Source organism: Rhinopithecus roxellana, chromosome 3 (assembly GCF_007565055.1).
Source record: "Rhinopithecus roxellana isolate Shanxi Qingling chromosome 3, ASM756505v1, whole genome shotgun sequence".
Lineage (NCBI taxonomy): Eukaryota > Metazoa > Chordata > Mammalia > Primates > Cercopithecidae > Rhinopithecus > Rhinopithecus roxellana.
Window position 1 is genome coordinate 50347018 of NC_044551.1, and position 5623 is coordinate 50352640.

At 47.6% G+C, this 5623-nt stretch overlaps 1 non-coding gene across 1 annotated transcript; it reads left to right on the forward strand.

Moving 5' to 3' along the window:
• Positions 1 to 4270: 4270 nt before the first annotated feature.
• On the forward strand, positions 4271 to 4343 carry TRNAV-AAC. Its single transcript has one exon. It is a non-coding gene; the product is annotated as a tRNA-Val (tRNA).
• Positions 4344 to 5623: the final 1280 nt, after the last annotated feature.

The window sequence follows — 5623 nt, forward strand, 5'->3', positions numbered from 1 at the left end:
CTCCTCAACGGAAGCTTTTGTCTTCTAGATTCAAAAAGACAGCTGTGGAAAATAAAAGCCAGTGCCCCCATCTCCTCAAGGACCAGTACTTTGCACATCACACACAAAACACAGCAGCACACACTGGCCCCTCCTGCAGACACACTATTGGGTGGACGTCCCCGTGTTGACCATAAACTGGATCCTATAACGGATGCTCGTTTCGTCTCTGTAACATGCATTTTTCGTTTTTCTTTTCTTTCTTTCTTTTTTCTTTTTTTTTTTTTCAGGCGGAGTCTCGCTCTGCTGCCCAGGCTGGAGTACACTGGCCGGATCTCAGCTCACTGCAAGCTCCGCCTCCCGGGTTTACGCCATTCTCCTGCCTCAGCCTCCCGAGTAGCTGGGACTACAGGCGCCCGCCACCTCGCCCGGCTAGTTTTTTGTATTTTTTAGTAGAGACGGGGTTTCACCGTGTTTGCCAGGATGGTCTTGATCTCCTGACCTCGTGATCCGCCCGTCTCGGCCTCCCAAAGTGCTGGGATTACAGGCTTGAGCCACCGCGCCCGGCTCATTTTTCGTTTTTCAAACCCATCCATTGGCAAGGTCTCTATTCCGGCGGTTTTGGATTGGATGACTTCCATCACGCTCCTCTCAGATTCAGTCTCGCGGTGGTGGGTCACCTCCTTCATTTACTTGGCATCTCCGTAAATTTACTCACATCTTGATTATTTATACAACGACTTTACCTTGATTACAAGCGATACTAGCAAGACCTTCAGGTTTCAAGGTGCAAGTAACCTGCCTTCCAAGGCTGCAGTAAAGCATTATGTAAACATTAATGATGCTCTGGGTCACAGGAATCATTTTGCACAATGCAACTGTCACCTGAGCTGATCCCAGGGAAACATTAAGTGCCTTGTTGCTGTGTTTGGGGATTTGTTTTATGGTCTAGCATTCTATAACAGCTTTATTGGGGTACAATTCAATACAATAAAATCCACTCATTGTAAGTCTACAGCTCAATGATTTTTAATCATTGCATAGGATTCTGCGACCATCACCACAATCCACTTTTAGGACAGTTCCTTTGCCAGAAAAATTCCCAGCATGCCCATCTGCAGCCAACCCTGGTCTCAGCCTCAGTCCTAGACAGAAGTGATCTGCTTTCTCTCTGTTTTAATCTGCTTTTTCTGGAAATGTCATATAAATAAACAGTAATAGTGGAATTCCTAGTTTCAAGTTTCACTTTGCTATACCAAAAAGTTAAACATAGGGTTACTATACAAGCCATCAATTCCACTCTTAGGTATATATGAAAAAGAGGTGAAAACATGTGTTCCTGTAAAAGAAATTGTACACAAAATGTTCATAGAATCAGTATTCATCATAGCAAAAAAGTGGAAAGAAGGGTGAGCAAGGTGGCTCACACCTGTAATCCCAGCACTTTAGGAAGCCAAGGCAGGTGAGTTGCTGGAGGCCAAGAGTTTTAGACCAGCCTGGGCAACATAGTGAACCTGTCTCTACAAAAAGTACAAAAAGTAGCCACATCTGGTGGTGTGCACCTGTGGTCCCAGCTACTTGTGAGGCTGAGGTGGGAGGATCACTTAAAACAAGGAGGCAGAGGTTACAGTGAGCTGTCATGGCACCACTGTTCTCCAGCCTGGGCGACAGAGTAAGAACCTATCTTAAAATAAATAAATAAATAGGTCGTGCCTGTAATCCTAGCACTTTGGGAGGCTGTGGCAGGCGAATCACGAGGTCAGGAGATGGAGAAATACTGGCCAACATGTTTTATTTTCTCAAAAAAAAAAAAAAAAAAAAAATGAGTCAGGTGTGGTAGCGCACGCTTGTAGTTCCAGCTACTCTGCAGGCTGAAGCAGGGGAATCGTTTGAACCCAGGAGGCAGAGATTGCAGTGAGCCAAGATTGCACCACTGAACTCCAGCCTCGTGACAGAGCAAGATTCCATCTGGAAAAAAAATAAAATAAGTAGTGGGAAAAAACATAAATGATCATCCATTGATAAATGGACAGAAAAAATGGAATATTCCCACAATGTAAACATTTATTTATTTATTTATTTATTTATTTATCTATCTGGAGTCAGAGATTCACTCTGTCATCCAGGAAGCAGTGCACTGGTATGATTACAGCTCACTGCAGCCTTGGACTCCTGGGCCCAAGCAATCCTCCTGCCTCAGCCTCCCAGCTAGGTGGGACTACAAGCAGGTGCTACCATGCCCAGCTAACTTTGTTTGTTTGTTAGTTTGTTGTAGAGATGTGGTCTTACTATGTTGCACAGGCTGGTATCCAACTCCTGGCCTTAAGCAGTCCTCCCGCCTCAACCTAGCAAAGCCCTGGGGTTACAAGGGTGAGCCACCATGCCTGGGTTATTTGAAATGTTTAACTGAAAAATGAACAAAAATATTAGGGTCCACATCTACAGTTATTTGATTTTCACCAAAGGTACTAAAGCAATTCAATGTGGAAACAACGTCTTTGGGACAATTGGTTCAGGAACACTGGAATCTCCACAGGGGAAAGAAATTAACCTTAATCCTGACTTCACACTATAACAAAAAAATTAATATGAAATAGAATTTACACTTAAACATGCAAGCTAAAATTTAAAAGTTTCCAGATTAGCCGGGCGCGGTGGCTCAAGCCTGTAATCCCAGCACTTTGGGAGGCCGAGACGGGAGGATCACGAGCTCAGGAGATCGAGACCATCCTGGCTAACATGGTGAAACCCCGTCTCTACTAAAAATACAAAAAAACTAGCCGGGCGAAGTGGCGGGTGCCTGTAGTCCCAGCTACTCCGGAGGCTGAGGCAGGAGAATGGCGTAAACCCGGGAGGTGGAACTTGCAGTGAGCTGAGATCCGGCCACTGCACTCCAGTCCTGGCGACAGAGCAAGACTCCGTCTCAAAAAAAAGTTTCCAGATTAAAAGAAAAAAAAATAGGAGAGTGTTTGGGGTGGGTGTATGTGTGAGGGTGTGTGTGTGTGTGTTTGGAACAGGGTCTTGCTCTGTTGTCCTGGCAGCAGTGCAGCAGTGACATCTCTGCTTACTCCAGCCTCAATCTCCCAGGCTCAACCGTTACTCCCGCCTTAGCCTCCCGAGTAGCTACAGGAACTACAGGTGTGCGCCATCACTCCTGGCTAATTTTGGGAGTTTCTGTAGACATGGTGTCCCAATATGTTGCCCAGATTGGCCTTGAACTCATCGGATCAAACGACTCACCCGCCTCCGCGTCCCAAAGCGCTGGGATTACAGGTATAAGCCGCCACGCCAGGCCAGTTTTGGTTGTTTGGTTTTTGTTTCTTTGTCTTTAATGGAAGATATCTAAGAGACACCTCACAATGGAAGATAAAAAAAATGAGTCATACACATGAAAAAGTGCTTATCATCTTTCCTCATCAGTTAAATGCAAACTTAAACCATGAGGAAATACTATATACCCAGAAGAATGGCTAGAAGTTAAAAAATAATCACCATAATAAGTGAAAAGTACCAAATGCTGCCACGGAGGGAGCCTCAGAACGCTTGCACATTGTTGACGAGAGGAAAATAACCTAAATGTCCAACCGCAGTGGCTGCTTGGATAATCGAGAGCTCTACCAAACAACGGAACAATGAAAATGGTGGTGTGGGCTACTTCCTCTTTCATTCCACTCCAATTTCTCCAGGCCCACAAGCTCCAGCTCCACTCACGAACTCATGGCCTCATATTCTCCAAGCAGCTTCTTCTGAAAGTCTCTTCTCTTAGAAAACGGTGCCAGCGCCCCTGCTCTTCACCCCCATCCCCACTGTCAACCCCAGACAGCTCGACTGCCTCGCGTCTCTCTGAGGTCGCCACCACAACTTCTCTCAGGAGTCCCATGCCCACTTATGCTACCACGTCGGGCATGAAAACTTCCTTTCCTTCTCTCTCTCTCTCTCTCTCTCTCTCTCTCTCTCTCTCTCTCTCTCTCTCTCTCTCTCTCTCTCTCTCTCTCTCTCTCTCTCTCTCTTTCTCTCTCTCTCTTTCTTTCTTTTCTCTCTTTCGAGACAGTCTTGCTCTGTCTCCCAGGCTGGAGTGCAGTGGCGCAAACATAACTTAGGGCAGCCTCGACCTCCTGGGCTCCAGCCGTCCATGCGTCTCAGCCTTCCAAGTGCTGAAACGTCCTTTTCTTGTGTGCTCATGCCCATTAGCCAAGCTCAAAGGGACGCGTGGAGGAAGCTCAGAATCACGTGAGAAATCAGATGCGGCCCGTTGTCGTGCCTCATTCTGATGGCCCGGAGAGCCAAGCAGGTTTCCGTAGTGTAGTGGTTATCACGTTCGCCTAACACGCGAAAGGTCCCCAGTTCGAAACCGGGCGGAAACAGCATTTTCTGTTTTTCACCTCACTACTTCAAATTAATTACACAGATAACTAGCCTGGAAAAGCCCACCACTATCTCCACCTGGTTACGGAGAAAAGGCCATCAAGGGTATTTATACCGTTGCCTTTCCTCAACGGTTGTGGCACCGCCTGGGGTGCCTCAACTGTTGGCACCTGGGAAGAACTGAACCCACCTCACTTGCTGTGGACAGCAGCTCCAATGTACTTCGCACGAAGCCTGTCCGCTGGACGGCTGCACGCCGCCAAATGGAATCCAGATCCCGAGCAAGCCTGGGGCCCAAAGGGAGTTCCAACAAATCCTCGTTTTGTAACCCATGGGGAACAAAATGGAGAAATCACAAAAAGATTGCAGGGGTGGGATTCGAACCCATGCATCTGAAGACACTAGCCTTAATCTAGCTCCTTAGACCGCTGGGGCTTAGCTTGCTTTCTCACAGCGGTGTACTTACATATTTCCCTTCTTTATACAACATTGCTAGGGTCCCCGAGCCAACAAGGCATTGGGGCGAATCTGCAGGGCATCGCAGAACCAACGCCTTCCAGCAGGATTCGCTGGGCCAGAGGAACCAGATGGGAAAACGTCCCATCAGCGCCTGGGCAGAGAGGACTGCTCGAAGCACAGGCCCCAGGATCTGCTTTGGGGGTCACTCAGAAAGTCACCCACATCGGCTCTCTTTGGGGAGCCGGCATGAGTGATGGGGAAGCCTTTTACACTCTCACTTTAAAGAAAGATTAAAAAAAAAAAAAACAGGGCGGGCCAGGCGCCGTGGCTCACGCCTGTAATCTCAGCACTTTGGGAGGCTGAGGCGGGCGGATCACGAGGTCAGGAGATCGAGACCATCCTGGCTAACACGGGGAAACCCCGTCTCTACTAAAAATACAAAAAACTAGCCAGGCGAGGTGGTGGGCGCCTGTAGTCCCAGTTACTCGGGCGGCTGAGGCAGGAGAATGGTGTAAACCCAGGAGGCGAAGCTTCCAGTGAGCCGAGATCTCGCCACCGCACTCTAGCCTGGGCAACACAGGGAGACTCCATCTCAAAAAAAAAAAAAAAAAAAAAAAAAGGTGCAAAAGCAATCCAACGGAGAAAGAATCGCGTTTTCAACAAACAGTGCTTGAGCAGCCATAGGCCAAACTGAGGAACCTTAGGAAAGCCTCGCAGCTGAGACAAAAATGAACCCAAAGGAGACGGTGGGCTTGACTGTCACATTTAAAACTATACAACTTCAAAAAGACATAGGAGAAAATCTAGACCTAGAGCTGGG